This window comes from Peromyscus californicus, unplaced genomic scaffold, assembly GCF_007827085.1.
Source record: "Peromyscus californicus insignis strain IS unplaced genomic scaffold, ASM782708v3 Scaffold_9__1_contigs__length_137607984, whole genome shotgun sequence".
Classification (NCBI taxonomy): Eukaryota; Metazoa; Chordata; class Mammalia; order Rodentia; family Cricetidae; genus Peromyscus; species Peromyscus californicus.
The window spans coordinates 83863478-83887388 of NW_026294617.1; the positions used below are offsets into that span (position 1 = coordinate 83863478).

The 23911-nt window shown below is 40.4% G+C and overlaps 1 protein-coding gene across 2 annotated transcripts in view; it reads right to left on the bottom strand.

Annotated features, from left to right (window-relative positions):
- The window catches only part of Rap1a (RAP1A, member of RAS oncogene family), an 80022-nt gene extending 64455 nt beyond the window's left edge, over positions 1-15567 (bottom strand). Inside the window, exon 1 of one of the 2 annotated variants that reach the window (XR_008216727.1) lies at positions 15430-15567. The gene's annotated coding sequence lies outside the window, so the exon portion shown is untranslated. The remainder of the gene's footprint in view (positions 1-15429) is intronic. The other variant, XM_052732008.1, reaches the window with a different exon arrangement.
- Between the last annotated feature and the right edge of the window lie 8344 nt (positions 15568-23911).

Consider the following 23911-nt stretch of genomic DNA (forward strand, 5'->3'; position numbering starts at 1 on the left):
GCTATCACTTCCTGGGATTAAAGGCTCTTGTTACCACGCCTGGCTGTTTCCAGTGTGGCCTTGAACTCACAGAGATCCAAATGGATCTCTGCCTCTGGAATGCTAGGATCAAAGGCATGTGTGCCACCATTTTCTGGCCTCTATATCTAGTGGCTGTTCTGTTCTCTGACCCCAGATTTATTAGAGTGCACAATATTTTGGGGAATACAATATCACCACAAATCTTAAATTTACTGAAGTAAATTTGAAGGATTAGAAATGCTAGAATGTTTAGAGACCTCATACTATTCTGCCTGGGTACAAACATGATTTAAGAAAAAAAAATTCTATCATTATGCACATATTTAAATAACTCTACTGCCATCATATGCCTTAGAATAATCCATTTATGATTCTGATCAACAAACTATATGATGTAATACACTGAGAGAAGAAACAAGCATATGATCCCACCCCACACACAAACCACTGTGTTTTTCGAATCTTAAATGGTCTTATAATAAAAAAAAAAAAAACCTGAGCCAGATATTGGGGTAAAAGCTGAAAGATCAGAGAAGCACAGCAAGCTACAGACAGCCAACCTCACCTTGCCAACTCTTCAGACAATCATGTTTCCATGAATCCTCAGACTGAAAGCCTCTGAGTCCTCACCCGAAAGGCCCCAGCCAAAAAGAGCCTTTAGTTCCTGTCTCCTCATGGCTTATATACCTTTCTCCACCATGCCATATTACTTCCTATGACTAAAAGCATGTGTGCTTCCCAAGCAAAGGCATGAGATCTCAAGTGCTGGGATTAAGGGTGTGTGCCACCACTGCCTAGCTCTGTTTTCTCTCCTAGAATGAGTCAATCTCATGTAGTCCAGGGTGGCCTTGAACTCACAGAGACCCAGATGATCTCTGCCTCCCAAGTATTAGGATTTAAGGTGTATGTCACCACTGCCTGACCTCTATGTCTAACCTAGTGGCTGGCTCTGTCCTCTGATCCTCAGGTAAGCTTTATTAGGGTACACAATATATCACCACACCACTGCAACCATCAGATGTGAGCTGAAAACTAAAGTTGGCTGCACAATGGTTTGACTATTGTTATTCCATTACCTCATTTCAAAATAGCAAGTTTTTAAGTGATTATGATAATAATGTAGGCTTACAAAGAGAGGTGCCTGGGAGACAGTGTCAGTGGATAACAGTGAGGACCTAAGTTTAGGTCCTCAGATCACAAACAAAACCAGATGTAGTAGCATATCTGTAATGTCAAAATTCCTACAGCAATATAAGAGGTAGAGACAGTAGAAAACTCAGAATCTTGAGGACCAGCAAGCCTGGTGTATGTGTAAACGTGAACATAAACATAAACACACACACACACACACACACACACACACACACACACACACACACTTTATTTTATGTGCGTATGCATCTGTTGCATGTGAACCACATGTGTGCTGATGCCTGCAGAGGCCAAAAGAGGGTGTCAGAACTCCTAGAACTGGAATTACAGAAGCTATAGTCCAAAGTGGAGCAAGGCTATACTTTCTGATGGCCACCAAAACTGGTAATGTGAAAGAGTTTCCCAGGTGGTACTGGTTTTGAAAGCATCAAGGGGTCATGAAAAGCAGCTAAGACTTGGCACTGTGAGAGGCCATAAGGTGAAGGTGAAGCTTCAGTTGTAGTAGAAGCCTCAGAATGAAGAGATCTCCATAGAGAGAAGTTGAGGCTTGGTACCATACAGCAGGCTTAGAGTCCTGAAGAGATCCCAGGAGAGGCTATTGATGAAGTGCAGCCCAGTTGCAGGGAAGATCCCAGCATTTGGGAGATCCCAGTATCATGGGACCACCACCAAAGACAGCAGCAGCCTTGGAGTGGACCTGGCCTTAATCCTAAGAAACAAGCTGTATGTGCTGCAGAGGAAAGAGCCAGAGAAGTGGTCCAAGCCCTTGGGGACCCAAAGAATCATGAGTGTGTCCCAGATGTCAGGTACTGAATTTTTACACTGCTGAAGTTTGGTTCTGCTTTGATTTGATTGTGACAGTGCCTTGGTTCTTCCTCTATGGAGTAGAAGTATGCAACCTTTTGATTTTGTAAGAGCCAAGAGTTACCAAGACTTTAGAATTTTAGAGGCACAGAAATCTGACAGAGACTTAGGAATCTAGAGAAAGTGGATACTTTAAGGAGGCTTTGGATATTTTAGAGATGCTCTAGATATTTTAGAGAGGCTTGGAACTTTAAAAGATTGGATATTTTAAAGACAACTTTTAATGTGAATTCTTAAAGATTGTGGGACTTTCAAAAATTGGAATGTTTTATATTGATAGTGATATTAAGATGAGCTCTTGGAAAACAAGAAAGGAAAGTTGATGGTGTAATAGTGGTATCTATCTGTGCTGGTTTAACAAGGGGTAAACTGTCCTTGCTGAGGGTGGCTTGTTTGTTGTCTACTTGATCCAAGCAGGTAGTCCTTAGTTGTATAGGAAAACAAGACTACGCAAACCAGGAGGAACAGGCCTGTGCTCCTCTTTGGCCTCTGTTTCAGTTCCTGCCTCCAGGTTCCTGCCCTGACACCCCTCAGTGATGGAGTGTGACCTGAGAGTTGTAAGTTGAAATAAACCCTTTCCTTCCCTCCTTGACTTTATCACAACACTATCAAGCTAACTAAGACAACCAGTATCCACTTCAGAGTCTTATCCAATCTAAGTGGAATGTTAGGAGATCTACCATCAAAGAAATATTAGTTCCCTTCTCTAAATCCCCAAGGAGATTACAAAATTTATCAGTGGTTTCTAGCCTTTCTATGAAAAAAATCTTTTATTCTACATGGATTCCATGTCTTTGAAGAGCTTTTTGTACCAAGCACATTGATATTTTACTAGTCAGATTAAGTAAAGGCTAATCAGAATTCTCAAATTTTTAGACTTCAGTTTAATGTAACTCAATACTAAATTCTCCCCACCATAAACAACATTGTTTTCCCAGACTGAGGAATCAAACTCACTATACTCTCACATGCTAGGCAAGCACTCTGCCACTTAACTATGAGTTAATGAGTGGTAGAAACCAGACCCAAAGACTTGTGTCTACATATTACTGGCTAAAGGAAAGATATGCGGAGTTGGAGAGATGGCTCAGGGGTTAAAAGCACTAAATGCTGTTCCAGAGGACCCAGGTTCAATTCCCAACACCCATATGACAGCTCACACCTGTTTGTAACTCCAGTTTCAGGGGACCTGTCACTCATGGCAAAAACACCAAGGCACATAAAAATAAAATATTTTAAAAAATAAAGGAAAGATATGCAATAGCTTGCCTACATACATACATATATATCTCTTAAAACACACACACACACACACACACATCTGAGGAGGAGCCATTGCTTTTATTTTTGGAGATAAAATGTCTCCTATGTAGCTACATAGCTCTGGCTAATCAAGAACTCACTATGTAAACTACACATGTGTAAACACACACACACACACACACACACACACACATCTGAGGAGGAGCCATTGCTTTTATTTTTGGAGATAAAATGTCTCCTATGTAGCTACATAGCTCTGGCTAATCAAGAACTCACTATGTAAACTACACATGTGTAAAACACACACACACACACACACACACACACACACACACACATCTGAGGAGGAGCCATTGCTTTTATTTTTGGAGATAAAATGTCTCCTATGTAGCTACATAGCTCTGGCTAATCAAGAACTCACTATGTAAACTACACATGTGTAAACACACACACACACACACACACACACACACACACACATCTGAGGAGGAGCCATTGCTTTTATTTTTGGAGATAAAATGTCTCCTATGTAGCTACATAGCTCTGGCTAGTCAAGAACTCACTATGTAAACTACACATGTGTGAACACACACACACACACACACACACACACACACACACACACACACACATCTGAGGAGGAGCCATTGCTTTTATTTTTGGAGATAAAATGTCTCCTCTGTAGCTACATAGCTCTGGCTAGTCAAGAACTCACTATGTAAACTAGGATAATCTCGAACTCAAGAGATCCTCCTGAATATGCCTCCCAAGTAATGAGATTACAGGTGTGCACACCATACCAAAACCATACAATTTTATTAGGCGTTTGCAATAAAAGTAATTTATTCTGATCTCTGTAGACCCATGGGGAAAACAGTGATGATGTATTCAAAAAAGTGATGTATTCTACAGGGCTGGAGAGATGGTTCAGTTGAGCAGGTGAGAGGACCTAAGTTAAATCTCAAAAACTCACATAAAGCTGGACTGGGCAAGGTGTCTCTGTAATCCCAGTACACCTATGGAAGGAGACAGGAGAATCCTTAAAAAAAAAAATCACAGGCCAGCTACCTTGACATACACAATGGCAAACAAGAGAACTATATCTCAAAATAAGGTGGTTATCTCAAAACAAGGTGGAATGTGAGGACCAACACCAAAGGTCTCCACGTCCACATATGAACCATGGCTTTGTGTGCCAGTGTTCACACATGTGTAAACACACACACACACACACACACACACACACACACACACACACACACACACACACGGGAAGTGATTAAAAGAAAAGAAACTACTGTTTAACCTACAAATTTGTTTTTAGCTAGTATTCTTAGTAACATTGCCTTCAAATCCAAGTGCTAGATATATTTATCTATACAGGAAGGTGATGAGTAGTGTCTTCCCTTTATATTTATCACAAAATCCGAACCATTTCCCACAGTCCTGTGTGATTTGTTCCCTATTCACTTGCTTTGGAATTTTGGCATACAAAGGTTAGGTCTTATTTACATATTCCATGGCACTGCATGTAAAAATTGTTCAAATAAGCTAAACGCTGACAGTGACACCAACTACTGAGACTGGATGTGGGGCAGCAGATTCACATGAGTCCAGGAATTTGAGACCAGCTTAGGCAACATAGTGAGACCCTACCCCTTAAAACTAACCAAAACAAAGTTTTAATTGAGTAATTTTAATAGTATACAGTGAATTGGTAGCTACTTGATTTAATAATTTATTTTTCCTGTCAAATACAAGCAGGTTCCTAAGAATGGAAGACACAGGAATCAGGCCACAGAGGGGACAGTGCCAGGATGGCTCAAGCTAGAAAGATCTTGCTCTCTTAACTATAGCTGGAGGGTGGGAAGGAGAGTGATCAGTCAGTCCTACGAGAATTATCATAGTTTTGACTTCTGCTGAAACAGGCAAAATTAACCCCAACCCTATTCAAAACAGACTCAACTGGAATCTTGAATTTTGTGACAATACATTGGTATTCTAAATACCTGAGGTCTTAAAAAGTAAATGAAATTCTATCTAGGTTAGTAGATCTGAAATTCTGCAGTTTCACATATGAGAAGTATTTGGATAAAGCAACAAAAACAATCTCTAACACTACTGCTATACTTGCTCATGAATTTAAAGTATTTTTAAAGATACTTGTGAAGGAAAAGAATTGAATAAAAATTAACAATGGACTAAATTATCAAATTCAGAGCAACCTATATACTTACTTTCAGCCAAGTGAAAAATACTAGAGACAGGCACTAGAATGACTAAAACTGGCATGTGAAGGTTCATTTTTTTTAAAAAAAGGAAATTAAAGGAAGAAGAAAGAATGAGAATACTTGAAGTAATATTTTTTCTAAAGGCCACTCACTCAACTTCCCTTTGCTATAATTGCTCTTTATTTGACTGCCTTCAATTTCTAAGTTGTTAAGATCACCACTGCTTATTTAATTGATGTTGTCAAGTCTGGTATCATTTACAAGGAATTAAAAAAAAAAAAAAAAAACATGGGGGAGTGTTGAGAGATGGCTCAGCAGTTAAGAAAACAGGTTGCTCTTCCTGGGGATGTGAGTTCAATTTCCAGCACCCACATGGCAGCTTACAGCTATCTATAACTCCAGTTCCAAAAGATCTAGTGCACTCTTCTGACTTCACGTGTTGCACAGACATACATACAGGCAAAACAACCATACATATAAAATAAAATGGTAATAAAAAATTTTTTTAACCTGTGGAAAAGAATTTCACCCTACACTAAACAGTTTTACAATCTCCAGAATACAAAGTATAAACCTGAGAATTCCCTATTAATTAATTAAACTAAAAATTTACAACCCTAAACAAATAAAAATTCTGTAGCAAACTGTACATGTTTTAGAAAAACAAAAATGTTACTATTTGCCTGTGGCATAAAAGCAATTTTTTAACCTTTTTAAAGAAGGTAGTTAATAACCAAGACTAAGCTGTTTCCTCTTAAAGGTACCTGACTGGGTCTAGCCTAGATCCTAAATTCAATACTAGTTCTTTTGAATTCCTTCTTCAAACCTGACATACAGAATTTCACAAAAGTGACTCTAGCAACTCCCCCAATCTTCCCTCTTGTTTTCCACTAAACACTTAGATCTTGCCTTATCTGTTATTAAATTAAACCAACTTCCCTGCTTCCCATCTTTTCTATCTCAGTTCACTCTGAACTCTAGAAATTAGAGTCTCACTATGAAGCCCTGGCTGGCCTCAAACTAGCTACACAGATCAAACTGGTTTGGATCTCATAGAGATCTGCCTGCTCTGCCTCCCATGTGCTGGGCTTAAAGGCATGAGCCACTACACCCAGTGAAGATTTATTTTTTTTATGTGTATGCATGTTTTGCCCACATATATATAATTGTACCACATGCATGCAGTGCCCAAAGAGGCCAGAATAAAGTGCTGGGTCTCTTGGAACTAGAGTTACAGGCAATGTGAGTTGTCATGTGGGTGCTGGGGACCAAACCTGGATCTTCTACAAAAGTAGCCAGTGCTCTTACAAACTAAACATCTCTCCAGGCCCCATATATTTTCCTCTCAATAAATGCTTTTGTCAAGTAATAGTCTTCATATTAAAACTTCTTATATCCAGAATCAGGTCTTCCCTTTTCAACCCAGCACTTAATGATGGGGAAAAACAAAAACAAACAAACAAAACCTAGCCCCAAATAAGCCATGTTTCTTCCACATTTACCAACTATCATACTAAAGTCTATCTCTCTGTCAGATTAATATCCTGTCCTTCATCTTCTGAACTTTCTAACTTATCACATGGCATGCCTAACACTCTCTCTTCTCAAGTCATTGTGCACTACAGTTCATTTGCATCTATATTAGTTCATGTAAACAGGATCATAAAAGTGAGGTACCCCTCTCTTCTGAAACTGGCAAAAAAAAAAAATGAACAGAAATAGCTGGTTTTTTATTAAATGTCTATCATAAGCCAAGCAGTCTTACACATTTCTAACCTTTTCAACAAACTTATGATGTAGGTAGTACTATTATTATCCTTTAAAAATAAGAAACCAATGTTTAGAAATACCAAGTCATCAAGTTAGTAAGTTGCCTCAAACCATGCACTTAGTAAGTAGTGAAGCAAGGTTGTGAACAGGCTTACCTAACTCCAGAGCCATCTGTAAACACTGTTTAAGTCAGAACAATGTGAGCACCTCCCCCAAACATACACCTTTTGAAACAAAATAAACTTTCTCATATGGGTCATTTTAGAGGATAAAAATCTGAAAAAAATTAATTAATCAGTAAAATCCACAATGCTCAAATTGCAGCTTCAATGTCTCCTTTGTCGTGAATCACTTTCACCTAAAATATTTTTAAAGAAACTCATTGCAACTAACTTTTTCAAAAGAACTATAAATTTCTATGCATACACAATAATGGTGTTCCACATTCTTAATAACATGAAGTCTGTAAGATAACCACGAAGACTCTAACAGGGATCTAGACCACTGGTAAGAACTGCAAAAAACTAACTGTTCAATGCCACTGAAGGTGTAGCAAGACACTCATACAGGGCAACTACCCTCTGAGCCTGAGACCTCATTTCTGAGAATCTAGCCTAAGGCAAAGGGAGAAAGAAACAGACAAAACCAAATGCAATTAAAGATAAATGTACAAAAATGTCTCCCTATTATTTAAAATAATAGTATGATAAAGATCAAACTTAATGGCTCTAAGCCAAGGGACCAACATTCCATATAAACTGGAAAAGTAAAACTTAAATAGTATAAGGCACAATTTTAACTTTTATAAAAATTAAAGTCTGTATATGAAAGAAAGAACTGGAAAAATACACACTGAAACATTACTGTAGTCTTCTCTGTGTAACAGGATCATCAATAATGTTAGATTTCTTCTTTATGTTTATGCTCTTTTTCAATATTTTCCACAATGTAATATTGATCACACACACACACACACACACACACACACACACACACACACACACACACACACACACACACGGGGAGGGAACGTCATATCCACTGAAAACAATCCTGCAGGTAAAAAGGGCAGATTAGTTGGATTAAGAACTACATTTCTCAGGACAAAGAAACATTAGCCTTGTTTTGTTGCCAGGTTCTATTATGCTCATGTTTACTTTTAGATTGTATAAAGGATGTTATCCAAACTCAGTAGTATTTATGAAGCTGCACAAGGCCTACCATTTAATGGACAGCCAAAATCCCAAAAGAAGGCACCACAGTTAAGCAGATTTTCTATGCATAACTATTGAAAGTGGATGTCAAATTAATTCTAATTCACAACCTGCAAAATAGAAAAACCAGAATAACTATTCTCATTTTGCAAATTAAATGTAGTATTGTTTCTTATAAGCATGTCAGTTAGGTCTAAGGAGGGAGAAACTTGAAAGTAAAACTGGCAAGTTCCCAGTGTTCACTAAGAATATAAACTGATGTACTTTGTCTATCCACACATCTATCCTAAGTAGACATTTTTGTGGCACAGGATGACTTTAATCAATATAGGGAAAAAAGTAATAAAAATCTGTTCTACAAAAAAAGAAAACCCCAAGCCTTGACATTAAATATAGAATTAATACTGCTAGCTTAAAAGGAAACAACTCCAGTACAATGTGGTGTGGTGTGGTGTGGTGTGGTGTGGTGTGGTGTGGTGTGGTGTGGTGTGGTGTGGTGTGGTGTGGTGTGGTGTGTGTGTGTGTGTGTGTGTGTGTGTGTGTGTGTGTGTGTGTTGAGGACTGAGCTACATCAGTCTGTATTTTTATATTATTATATTTTTGACAATTAAGGAATAGTATTTATGAAGCTGCACAGGCCTACCATTTAATAGGCAGCCAAGTACTAACAAGCTATTAGAAAACAAATACACAGAAATAGCTAACTAGTAAGAAAAATTTTACCTAAAAAATAAAATTATATTTTTAACTGAAAATACATAGATTACTAGACTATAAACTCCTGGTTTAAAAAAAAAGCTACACATTTACATGTATCCAACAAAGAGTTTAATTTTGATTCTTTCAAACATCTTAGCTAATGAGATGGAGAAGCAGATAAAGATGCTTGAGGAGTTTGATCCCTGAGAACCACATGGTGGAAGGAGAGAACCAACTCCTACAATTGTCCTCTGGCCTCCACACACGCATCATGGCATGTGCATAACATACACAGAGATCATAAATATAGCTAATAAAAACGTTTTAGGGGCTGGAGAGATAGCTCAGAGGTTAAGAACACTGACTGTACTTCCAGAGAACCCGGGTTCAGCTCCCAGTACCTATGTGGTGGCTAATAACCATCCATAATTCCACTTCCAGGGGAATCTGACACCCTCTTCTAGCTTACTCCACCTGACACTCCACAGACATACATGCAGGCAAAACACTCATACACATAAAATAAGATAAATTTTTAAAACATTGGGTCAGTGGCTGAATGGGTCTGTTAATGAAACTAGAAGGATAGTTTCAAACACATCCAGCAGATTTGGCCTAGATTATAAACTACATGAAACTGTAAAATTAGTAAAAATATCAACTACTACAAGAATTAATGTAGTACCTGCTGTCTTAATGTTGTATAATATCACCAACCTGTCTTGAACAGAATGAATTTTATTTATAAATGAATTTAAAAATATTACTGAAAATATAGTGAATGAATGTGCTCTTTAGACTACACATCTGGCAGACTACAGTAAGGGATCCCCTACTACTCACTTGCAGCAGCACCAATGCCATCATGGTTTTTGTCCAACAGTAGCACCTAGTTCTCTGTACCTCTATAGTTTTGCCTTTGAAAGCTAAAGCACAATCTTATCCTGAGCAAAATTATTTTTTTCACATGCACAGTAAGTTGGTATAAAATAGTAATGCAAAAAACCATGAATAAGGGACTGGAGAATGGCTCAGTGGTTAACAACACTGCTCTTCCAGAGAACCCAGGTTCAATTTCTAACACCTACATCATGGCTCACAACCAGCTACAACTCCAATCCTGGGGAACAGATATCCTCTTCTGGCCTCCTTGGGAATCAGGCACACACATAAGTTCACAAACATACACTGAGACAACATACACACATACATAAAAAGACTGTAAAGACTTTGGTAAGTAGCATGTTTGATACATACTTGTGAGTTCAAAGTGAAGCCTTTTCAAGTGCTAATTAATTCAAAAGCATCTTTTACTAGTTATTTGTACTTTAATATTCTTAGGAAATATTTCTAAATTTTATTATGCCCTGAAACCAAAAATATGATTTATATGCTTTAAGTTTCATTAACTTTGCCATCCCACACTTTGAATCACTCCCTATCAATGTGAACTAAATAAGCTAACGATACAGGACTGGCAAAATTAGAGTGACTTATAAAGAAATTCTTTCAGATTTATCTATGATAAATTTATATGCCCTAAATAAGTTAAGGACTCTTTTAAAAAGCCATTATTTGTATAATAATTAAAGTTTATTTCATAAAACAAGCTAATCTCCCAGATGTACATCACGGACTTCTGAAAATAATACTAAAAGGACTATTTTTATTCTTTTTACAAAAGTACACCATTTCTTGTTTCAGTTTTACCTTAAATAATCACACAACTTCCCTTTTTATATTGGTGCATGTGTGAGAGCACGTTGTATCCCTCACTCTGAAAGGCCTATTTTCAAGCAGAAATGAGAGCATGGCACAGTTCTTTGCTGAACTGCTTTGCTGATCAGAACATTGGAATAACGAATAATGTTAACCTTATAGGTTCAATACTCATCAGGATCATTTAACTTTAACACAAATTAACCAGTCATCTCAAAACTATATGCTCGGGGAGGGAGGCCATGATCACTCACTGCAAACCCCATAAACATTACTACAAAAAACTCAAAATGTAAATTATCTTAAGTGTATGAAATATTAAGTACATAAAATTACTTGTGATAACAAGTACAAATTTTATGTACACAGACACACACAAAGGATGCTTCAGCTTCCTCTCATTAACATATGAAAGCTTAAATATTTCTATTTAATGCTAGTATTTTCTACAAGATAAAAAACTACATTAAGTAATGCAGTAATTCTATGACATTGAAATGAGCATAAAATACCTGAACTATGCTATAACTTTTCCTAAGTGATTAGCTTAATTTGAAAAAGAACCTTGGGAGGAAGTAAGTTTATGTTCACAATTTTAAATGTACCACAATAATAAAATATAAATGCTTTGTACAAGTTATTGCTATTGACCATCTAAAAGAAGAGCTGTTTGGAGCCAGAAGCCTTGAAAACTGAGCTTTGGTGCACACTCCCAGCTCTCTAGCACATGCCACACTAGGTGCTTTCTGGGAACTCAGCTGTTCTCCCTTTACAGATGTCACAGCTTTGGCTCAAACAAGTCAAACCATCTAGATTCCAGAACCATAAATGCTAAACAAAGTCTTGCGGTATAATTTTCTGTGAAAACAGAGTGGTATCATCCTCCTCTTAAAACTAAAGAAAATGTCAAAGATTCAAAGCTGACTTTACATAATAAAACAACAGTCTATTTTCTGAATAACAATGCACTACAACAATTTAAAAATTCAACTGTTCTTAACAAAGGACTACTAGCATAATTTATTATCAAACATATAAGATTCTAAAATATCATGCAAAACATGAACAAATTACAGAGGACAGTAAAAAAAACACTCCTTATAAGAAAAACTGCCAGAATGAACAACTAGATGCTTACTTTATATGAAACTATCAACCTTCCACAGTAACAGAAAATAACAAGAATCAGCGTAATTTCTCTATTGGATTATAAAACACAGCTGAATGTAAAAGTTCCCTGAGAGCAAAGGCCCTCTAATTTACCTATTTTCCCAACAATTAGCACTCTGTATAAAAGATCTCATTTGGTGACCAAAACAATTGTTTGTGTTAAGAACACCCAATGAAAACAAGGCTGTTGAAACCAACTCTTTGAAGGCAATTTAGACATATACTCGGTAAGTCTATTCATATATTGTGGTCCTTTTAGAAATAAATCACTATGAAATATTCCAAAAGGAACAAAATGTTGTCTAAGCTACTGTGAAATTTCACTGTTATCTTTTTTTTTTTTTTTTTTTTTTTTTTTTTTTTTTTTTTTTTGGTTTTTCGAGACAGGGTTTCTCTGTGTAGCTTTGCGCCTTTCCTGGAACTCACTTGGTAGCCCAGGCTGGCCTCGAACTCACCGGGCGGTGGTGGCGCACGCCTTTAATCCCAGCACTCGGGAGGCAGAGCCAGGCGGATCACTGTTATCTTAATGGGGAGGGGAAGATACCTACATGCCCAACAGAAAGAAGATAAACTATTTTAAAATCGTTGAAAAGTTAAAAATGAAGACATAAGGGCAGGATGTAACTTGGTTATTGAGCACTTACCTAGCAAGTGTAAGGACCTAGGTTCAATCCCCAGCACATTATTCTTGTCTTCCCCAACCCAAATTGACTTCCACAGAATAGTGAGAATGATTATTTATAAACTTAGGTCAGATCAGTTATCTCTTCTACTCCATGGGTTACCATTTCATTCAAAGTAAAATCCAAAGGTCTTACTATGGGATTCAAGGTTTTAGAAGGGCCCTAGTTACTTCTCTAATCTCAAGCTCTTTCTCTCCCTGTTTACTATTCTTAGACCACACTGGCCTCCTAGCTGTTCTCAAAAAGGCCTTGTACACTCTAGGGTCTTTGCACTAGAAGACCTCTCTCTCTTCCTGTGATCTCTTTGAACACAAGGTAGCACACACCTCTCACTTCCTTCAGATCTCTGCTCCAGTCTTAGGTCTTCACTGGCAGTTCTTCTCTAGCCCCTCACCAGTCCTCACTCTTCCACACAGCTCTGTCACCTGACACTAAACATTTACTTGGTCATGGTCTATCCCTCATGATTGAAGGGATGACAGCAAGAACTTTGTTTTATCCACAGAGTATACATGCTTACTGAATCAATATCGTGTGTTTTCATAATTAGCTACATGAAAATCATGCATATGAACAAGCTTGAAAGAGAGGAAAAGAAATTATTTGATTTTCAAATTCTCATCATATTACTAAAAAGTAGATTGTCCAAGAAAAAACCTGGTTAGTCATCACTATGATTTTAAGGGCCCAAAAGATACTAGGGAGTATTGGTTTTAAAATGACTGCTGGTTAGGGCTGGGGATACAGCTCCATGGTAAAGTGCCTGCTTGAGACTGAGTTAGATCTGCAGCTCTACAAACAAAACGACTGCTAATAGATCAATTACCTACTATGCATGAATCTGGTTCTGATCCCCAGCACCACATAACCAAGCATGGAAGCACACACCTATCAAGGTCTTCCTCAGCTACATTACTGAACTATATATAAAACCTGTTGGGTTGGGGGGCAGGTAATAGTTACTGGGAACTTTCCCCCCAAAAAATTGTAAGAGCAATCACTCTTTAACCTTGTTCCCAAATCCTCAGAATTTAAGGTGAAGACACAAACACACCCAAAGGCCACAAAAAAAGTGTACTTTTAAAAAGTTCTAATAAGAAACTGAATAATATCTGGGATTTCAGTTCACTTTTAAATAAGTGTCTATGGGTGACTTTAGAGGAGCCCAGAAACTGAATGCAAAATTTTGTGCATAAATGTCTACTTTGGTTTTCCTGGGCAAAGAAAGAGTCCACATATTTCACCATATTCTCAAAAGTATCAGTAGCCTAAAAAAGGTTAAGAATTGCTATATGAGAGAAGTGAAATTTTAAAAAGTATCTCTCAAAAAGATAGATATGTAAATCAAGACACTGAACTGAACCGTTCAATTCATTCAACAAATGTTGGGACACGTGTAATCCTTGATAATGAACACAATCACAACAGAATTTCAAATGGCAAGGAAGCTAAACAAGATTCACAGAAAACACCAAACTAAGAAACAACAGTCAACAACATATATTTAATTTTGAAACAAAGTGTTACAGAAAAGCATAAAAACAAAAAAGAGTCTGGGGCCTAAGCTACTACTTATTATATCAAAATGTTGCAGAAATCAACTACATCAAAAGAAAAGAAAAACTACTCATAGGCATACCCACCCCCACACATTCTGACAGGAAACTCAAAGAAAGTTTCCAAATCCTGTTTCCAGCATCATCTCTTGTAACTGCCTGCCTTTTGAAGGCAAACTACCCTGGTTAATTTTGAGGATCGACACTTTGACTCTAATAAAAACAGAACGGATCTTCTGCCACCCAAGAAGCAGAAAACAGTGGCTGGTACCTGTAACGCTTGGCCCATTAACCTCCTGCCCTTTTATTTCATTTCTTACAGAGTACTTCCTTCAAAGCAGCGACAAAATGATTTTTCCCTTCCCAACGGCTATACACTGTTCCTCAACGCTAGCTCTTTTTCCAAGGGATCAAAAGTCCCCTAAACTCTGGTTTTCCATCCCGTGAGGAAATCTCGGGATTTTACTTATTTATTTTTTTAGGCACAACCGTCCTGCCTTGTGGTTCTCCTTTCAACAACAAATTACACAATTCAGCAGAAGACACTGTCCTTAACTTTCCGAGTGAGGAGACAAGCCACAATCCCACCACCCCGACACCCCTCACACACCCTCGATGGAAAGACGACAAGAATCACACCATGGCCTCTATCCTGACAAAATTCAAGGGAAGCTGCAGAAACCAGAGAGGAGAGCAACTCTGCAAAGGCGAACACATGGCAAGCCGCAGAAGACAGAGGGCAGGGAGGGCGGGAACCCGGCTGGCGGCGGAGTGGGACACGGAGGTGTCAGCGCTCGGCGGCCGGGGCAAAGGCCGCACGGAAGGCACCGCACTTCCCCGACTCCGGGGACGACACCTCGGAGCGGGCGCGGACACGCGTCCCCTCTGGCGGCCCGCCCCTCGCGGCCGGCCGGTCCCTCAGGCCCGGCCAGACCGCCTCGGTCCGCGGGCGTGGCTGGCTCCGGCCTCCAGCCGCGGCCCCTCCCGCCCGCCAGGCCCCCGGCCGCCGCCCGGGACTCGCCGGGGGCTATGAAGAGGCCACCGAGGTACGGCCAGCCCGCGCCCCCCATTCGCGCCCCGCACTCACCCCGCGGCCCGGCGCCTCCTCCACCTCCTCCTCCTCCCTCCTCTCGGCCGCGGCTCGGGTTCGGGCTCTGCGCGGCGGCGGCAGCAGCAGCGGCCTCGGGAGCGGCGGCGGCGGCGCCTCCGGAACGCGCACGCACGCAGCACGCAGGCCCCGCCCCCCAAGTCCTGGCCCCGCCTATCCGGCCGCGTTTCCCGAATCTATTTAAAGGAGCCGCGCTTCAAGGGGTGGGGACTGCAGAGGAATAGTGTGCAGAAGGGAATTGGGGCCTCGCCTTCGGGGAGGTGGTTAAGGCCAAAATTTAAACGAGAAAGGACGAAAAAAATCAGAAAGAAGAGAATTTTGAGGGGATGCAATCACTTTCAGTTGCTAGTTGAGCACCAAATAGGTGCTTGATGCTGTTCTAGGCATATACAGGGAAAATCACTTTCTAGAGCTTTCTTTCTCCTGAGCAGGAGAAAGAACACGAACAATGAACAAGTAGCAAAAATCACAGGTCACCAGGGAGAGCTTTGCACACCTTTGCTCATGATGTGAAGAAGCAAGTCTAGCAAAGCCAGGGGCTGAATGAGAGGAACGGCCCTTCCAGGCTGAGAGAAAATCAGCCATAAACCCAGAGGTGGAGATGTGTCTGCCATATCACATGAAGGACAAAAGGCAAGTGGAAGGGTGGATGAACAGAGTCTATGGCCAAAGAGCAAAAGAGTGAGAGTCCTAAACATGTACAAGTGGCCAGACCCTGTGGAGCCTGTGCATTATTGTAATGGCAACAGGAAGCCCTGAGGAGAGGGTGGGCCCAGAAATGACTATATCTAGTTCATGTTTTTAGAGGTTAGCATTATTCAGGGTGTGGTGGCTCACTCCTGTAATCCCAGTATTTTGAAGACTGGAGCAGGAGGATTGCCACAAGTTTGAGGTTAGCCTGGACTACACAGTGAGTTTCGGGCCCTTCAGGGGACTAGAGTAAGTCTCACTGTGTGTGTGAAATACACAGTAGAAACATAAATGTCCACAGGGGGAGTTTAGTAAGTGGCTGTTCATGTCGGTTTGGACAAGAGTGGCAGCCAAGTGCAAGGTGTTACTTCATTTTAGATTTCGTTTATTTCAGTTTTATTGAATACATTTTAATTAGGGCTTGAGAAGGCAGTGGAAGGAACAAAAAGATTATGGATGAGTCTTAGATTCAGGGCCTGTGGGCTGCTGTCATTCACTGGGAGAGAAGATGGGGTGGGAGCAAATCAAAGGAAGAAATCAAGAGTTCTATTTTAGGGGTCTGGAGAAAGCTCAGTGGTGCTGAACACTTGTTCCTCTTGCCGAAGACCTGGACTGGGTTCCCAACACCCACATGGCCGCTAACAGCAGGCTATAACTCTAGTTCCAGGGGATCTGATGCCCTCTTCTGGCCTCTGTGGGCACTTCATGCTTGTGGTGCACATACATACATGCTGGCAAAACACCCATATACATAAAACAAAAATAAATCTTAAAAAAAAACCACTTCTATTTTGCCTGTTTTCACCCAAGTGGAGGCATTGAATGAACACTGGGAGTATGAATCTGGATAACAAATTTGAGATCCATCAGGACATAGAGCCTCAGGTCTGCATAAACTCCCTTAGGGAGGGGCCTAGCTGGAAGAGAGGACCAAGAGACACTACAGATGTGGAGGTTAAAGAGAAATGGAGTTGGCAGTCAGGTTAGAGGAACACCAGGGAAGGAAGAAAGTTGGTAGGGAGTTGTTTTAGGAAAGAGGGCATGGTCAGTCCCAACACCTACTGCTGAAATAGCTAAGTAGACAATTGAATCTCAGTCTCCATCCCCAGCCCCGCCTCCACAATCCTCACCCCCACCACCTTGATTTACGCATGCTCCACAAGCTCTGCCGCTGATCCACACACCTAGCCAAGAGTTGAGAATTTAAACCCTGGCTGAGTTTGGCCTGATGAAGGTTGCTGAGGGCTTGATGAAAACCCTCTCAGTGTTATCACATGGGAAAACGTCTGACTAGGGTGTGTTGTGAGAACGAGAGGTGAGGAAGACAGAGCTCTTCAAGAGCTCATGAGCCTAGGCACTGAGAAATGGGCAGTAGCGGGAAGGGTATGGGGATTCAGGAGGCTGCTTTAAAGTGGAGATTCGTCCTCGAGGTGTTGAGATGATCTTTAGAAAAGTGAAGTTACGGTACAGAGACAAGAGACAACTAGGGAAAGACAGGGACTAAGAAGCAACGGGTCCTGGCACAGTGCTGAAGGAGCTGGCTGTGAGTAGGAGCAAGGACAGCGGTCACAGACTACATTGTAGCAAAGGCACAGAACACAGGCGCAGATGCAGGTTAGTGAGGATGACTATTTGTGGTGGGCGCAGGCCGCTGCAAAGCAGAGCGGACCAGTGAGAGCTAAAGTCTAGTCCTTGTTTTGCCCACCAGGCTGGGTACCCAATAGGACCATTTCAGTTTTGGGGAAAGGGCACTTTTCTAGTTGTTCTCCCTTAAGAGTGGTGCCTTGTGTCAGTCCTCCATGCAACACACACACACACACACACACCTACCCACTCCTTGTGTATAATTTTTCCCAGTTTGCACTAAGTGCTATATAGTATGTTGGCTGCCGACGGATGGATGGATGAGGTAAGATCTGGTCTGTGTGCTTTCTTTTATTCTCTCTCTCTCTTAAACGGGTGGTCATGTGTCTAAATTGAGATCACTCAGCCAGGTGACCTCCATTGCTGATGAAAGTCATGAGAGGGAGAGATGAGAGGTAGGTAAGGGAGTGGTTGGTAGACTCTGGAACTAAACCCATGAAAGAAAAGAGGCCAACAGTAAAAAGCAGTGACCCTGTGGAAAGGAATATTTTCAGAGGAAACACACAAGCGAGGGCGTGGGGACTTTCCTAGGATCAAACAGATGTGAGTGAGGCAATCACGAGAGAGGAAGTGTGAAGTGTCTGTGAAGAGGGTTCAGACGGGCGGGCACAGAAAAGCTTCAGAAACAGCACAGGCTTCCGGCTCCTGCCCTTGTCATAGTGTGGGTAAGACACTGATCTGGTGGGCCCGAGGAATGGACCTCACACTCGTAACCACCGGCAGCTCCACAACCCTGGGAGAAAGTGAGCACAGGAAGGAATAATCCAGTCAGATACCACTGCGGCTCCTGTACAGAGCTTTGGGAGACCCACTGGACACTTTGCATTCCTCACACCATGAGCACGTGATCATTTATTGTCCCTAGAGTTGGATAGACGTGAAGTATCTGTTAGGTCCTCCTGTTTTCCCGTTTGCTACTCACTGCCTTTCCCAGTCACCAAGCTATCAAACCTTTAATCCCTCGTCCTTATCCGTTATGCCAGTCACCCTCAAAGCAACCTGCCCTGTCCAATAGAACACTCTGCCAAGATGGAAATTACTTTTCTGCCTTGATGGCAATGTTATTTTTATTTATCATTGGCTGTTTGTTTGTTTGTTTGTTGTGTTGTTGTGTAGCTCTGGCTGTCTTGGTACTCCCTATATAGTCCAGGCTAGGCCCATATTTAGGGTAGTCCTCATGCCAAGTGCTGGGATTACAGGCATGGGTCTTCACTCCTGACCTGCAACTGTTCTTTATCTGCATAATCCATCGTGGCTATTAAACGCTTAAAATGTGGCCATGTGACTGAGGGGCTGCATTTTAAATCTGACTTAAATGTAATTGGATTTATATTTAGATAGCTGCATATGGCTAGAGGCTGCTATATTGCTCAGCCCAAGAATAGACACTTCCTAGCCTGTAGCTCTCCCATCTGCCAGCTCTCTCTAGCTCCATCACCATCACCCTTGGCTGGGCATTGATCACCTCTAGTCTAGATTCTTGCTGTGTGTACTCTCCTCTTGGTCTCCTGCTCGGTTGTTTTCCTTTCCATCTGCCTTGTGTTCTTGCAGAAACATCCTCCAAAGCAATAGTCAAATCGTGACCCACACCTCATTTTAAAAGCTTTCATTAGCTCAACACCAAATGAAGTACAAACCACTCAATCTAACACTTGGCCAATCATGCGTCTCCAGCTCTTTTCCCCACCTCACTAGCACAGGTGAACTATTTGCTGTAATTCCTCCTAACTTTCCAACTGCCTCTCTGCCTGTTACAGGCGCCTCCCAACCGTTCTACCAGCCCCAAGTCTGTCTCATAGTGCAGCTCCTAACTGAAGGACTTTTCTTTCCTTGGAAGTCTCTGTCATTTTCAGTTTGCACCTCACCTATGGTGTATGTAACCACCTTGAGGTATATTTTGCATTTTTCTTTTCTTACTACTACATGTCACTCCTTTCAGTGAAGTTAGTACTCACTGCAGTGTAAGCCTTGTGCCTTGTGGAATGAGGTACTCTCAAACATCCATGGAGTGAGTCACATATTTTCCTAAAACATGAAGAATAATTACATCCCTGACTAGCTCTAACAGTAACACCATTACTCTCGGATGGAATGTCTTTAAATCCTAAATGAATTTGGCCATATGAAATTATTTCTTTTCGTGTTATTACTGGCTGAGAAGGTCTTCCAAATGCTTCTCAAACTTAGCATACTTTTACAATGCAGTTACAGTTTGTAATCCTAGAGAGCCTGATTATGCTGAGAGCTGGCAGGACCAGTGTAGCTAGGTCCAGGACCAATTTATGGAAAAGGCCTTTAAGAAGCATTGGGACTGTGCTACAGATCACTAGAAAGAGCCTTTCATCTTTTGAGTGTTTACAAAATGTATTTTTATTACTTGAACTTTCAGAAACACATAACCCAAGAGTAGAATTGCATATGTTCAGCAATATTTCATGCACTTTTTCTGGTATTGTGTTGGATTTTAAACTATTGAAAAGTAGGTATAATATTTTACTAAGTGAATTGTTCTGGGCTTGGGCTCAAACTAATGGCTAGGTGCATATCAGGGAAGTACTATACCACTGATATGCCCCCAGCCCCAGGTTAATTTTTATATGAAAAATGTTGTTCACACTTATAGGCCTCATACACATCCGGTCATCTATTCCAAACTCAGGAGGGCTGTTTGCTAGGGACTTATGCTTACTGCCAAGAATATAAAGATACAGTCCCTGTGCTCAAAATTTATGACCTGACCTACCATTGGTAGGCTATAACTAATTTAATCCTCTAATAGAAATGTTAAATAGATAGTATTAGGTTCATTTTGCAAAGGGAAAAATTTGTTCAGAGGAATTGAATGAATTGCCAAAATGAACAGAGTTAATTTTTTTTTAACAAGGACTGAAGCTTAAGCTATCAAAGTTCTCTAAAGGGAGCAACTTGCTCTATTTTGTTCATTTCTGTCTTCTCAGTAAATATTCAAGGACTGGGGGGGGATGACTCCTCAGTTTACAGCACGTATTACTTTTGCAGAGGAGCTGGGTTTAATTCCCAGCACCCAAATGGCAGTTCCCAACCATCTGTTACTCCAGCTCCAAGGGATCTGACACCTCTTCTGTTCTCCATGGGTACCAGGCACATACAGGGTGTACATACATGCATGCAGGCAAAACACTCATACACATGAGACAAAATAATATAATTTAAAACATCCAAGATCATATATTCATATGTGGAGGAAAAGGGGGAGACTATAAGCTAGTTAATCCACTAGTCATGGGTCTGTTTTAATTGTGTGATAATAATTTTTATCTATATTAGTGCACTTAAAATGTGCTCTATAGATGGTTATTCATCCACAAACTGTTTATTATTAGTGAACTTTGGTTAATTTTTATGCAAAACATGAGTAAGCATTGAGAAGCTTTTTCAGCAATGTGATGCTGCTGTGATATGCAAGCAAGTGATTCTCGTGGGCCTCTGTGGTTGACCCTGGGCACAGATCAGTTCAGGTGTTGTCCAGCTCATGTGGTGAGTCACAAGTGGAACACAGTGTGTACTAGTCACAGCATCTAATTTAATCTTACCCAGGCCATTTGCCACCCACTTGCTCCTCCCCCTGGAAAATGTTTCATGCCTTTGAAGTAAAAGTCAGCAACTTATTGGGTTTTTAAAAACTGCTTCTTCACCACAGAAGCTGTAGCTACTGATTGTATGCTACAGAAGCACCGTTGAGCAGTAATTAAGTATGTGGTTCCTAGAATGAGTTGACCCATGTTTAAATGCAATGCAGAGTCTGTCACTGACCAGCTATATGGCTTTGGACAGATTGCTTAGCCTCGTGAAATCTCAGCATTCTTACATATAATATGTACAAGGAAAGTACAAAATTTAACAGGGCTTTAGTAAAAACTGAGATATGCAAAACACTTTTTTGATAAAATCTAAGAGAAATATGTACTTTTTTTTAAAAAAAAAAAACAGTGTCTCCCTATTATATAGTCCTGGCTGTCCTGGAACTTGCTGTGTAGACCAGGCTGGCCTCAAATACCCAAGTGCTGGGATTAAAGGTGTGTGTCACCACATCTGGCTGAAAAAACTAAAAGAAATATAAAACGTGCTGTTTGTAGAAAATTACAATGACAAAGTGTCATTTTTATGTCATAATACATATTACCATTGATATTTTATTCTGATGTCATAAAAATTCATGCTATATGAAAAAAGATTTTTTAAAATCTTCACCATGAAGATAATTCTATAAATATCCAGGCTTGTGTAAAGACAAACTCTTCTCAGTTATCCACATTACTTTCCCCATAAACTTTATTGTAGAAAACTTGCAAACAACAACAAAGATCACACACTGAAACTAACCAGATCCCAAGTCTGTACATTGAGATGTATAGCTTTGCATCCACATTATTCAAAGATAATGAAGATCAATTACTTCCACAGTCCCATTTGGGTTTTTTCTTTTTAAATACATTGCATGTGATAGCGAAGGGCAATGCATTTGACTTCTAGGCGGCTATTAAGAGCAGGTTCTGAAGCTGAGTGTGATGACATACACCTCTAATCACAGCACTGGAGAGCAGACAGGAGAATACGCAGCTCTAAATCATCCTTAACTACATATGAGTTTGCAGCTAGTCTGGACTGCATAGAAGTCTGCCTTAAAATAATATAAAAGAAATAAACCCATTACATTAGCAGTGAGGAGCTTTGTCACATAGACTTCTATGTGAAATAGCTCTAACTAAATAATAACAGTTTCTGTTTCTTCAGCTGCATTATCTGGGTGATGTAAGCAGGCAGGCAGGCAGGTGCACAATATGCGTTGAATGATAGGTACACACAGACAAGTCAGAGTCCTTTGTTGGGCTGGGACATAGCTCGGGGGTTGTGCAAAACTTGTGTTCAATCTCCAGCACTGAAAAATAAAGTGTTGCTTGTTTGGCGGCTCATATTTTGCCTATCGATATACTTCCTACAGCAGATGTTTATACGCAAGATCCCTTTCCTCTGTGCCTGAGCCTATTCGCATTTGCGTTTCCTCCAGTGAACCTAGTTGCCTGGTAAGAAACAGCCACTGAGCCATGGGGTTCTGAGCTCCCAGACGGAGTCAAGGATTCGTGCAACAAGCAGGTTAGATAGTGATGAGCACCCGCAGGCAGGATACAGCTGGCCACTGCAGAGATAGTCCAGTGCAGGCAGGGGAGCAGAATGTGCCAGGAGTCAGCAAAGCCTCCCTTATCAGGAGACACAAGCTTGCACTATCAGGGAACCGACAGTCACCAGGCCAACCCAGCCCTCCATAAATGGAGGGAAAAGGAATCCAAAAGGGTCTGCCTAGCTTCATGGAAGTACCTAGCATTATTTATTCTGTAGTAAAATTCAAGTGCATGCAAACTACAGAGTAGTCAGTCCCAATCAGAGGAATTTACAGCAGGCAGGAGACTGTGGGTAGGGTTGCTAGATTAACAAAGAAAAATACGATGCCTGGTTAAATTTCCATCTCGGGGAAACGAATACACTTTTTTGTACAAATACATTTCATGCAATATTTAAGATTTCTTTTTAAATCTGAAATTCAATTGTAACTGAGTATTTTGCCTGTAAATCTGAAGGGTGGTTAACTGTAGCGTCTGGACTGTGAGTTCAAACTCTGCCACATATTAGCTGGGTGACCTTGAACAGATTATTTAACCTTTCTGAGCTTCTCTTTCTCTACATATAAATTGTGGATAAAATTTATCTTACAGAATTATTAATGAGACTAAATAATAATTGTATTAAAATGAGAACAGATAATAAATGCCCAAAGATATTAGCTTCTTTTATAAAAAATATAAATGTTTTGGTAATCAAACTACCTTTTAAAACTTGGCTTTATATTCCACATACCTTTGAAAAGATCCGAGTGGAGGGCTTGTTTTCCCTCATGATTACATGATGTTTTCAACTAAACTAGCACGATTTTTAGATTCACCATCAATATCCAAAAGGAACACAATATCTAATAGTATCAATAGGCTTCCTAGTCCTTCCCTTGGTATTTAATGACTGAGCTCAGTTTTAAAGGTGTCCTAAGCTTCAAATCTCCAGTGAGAGATCTGGCTAAATATTTGCAAAATATTCC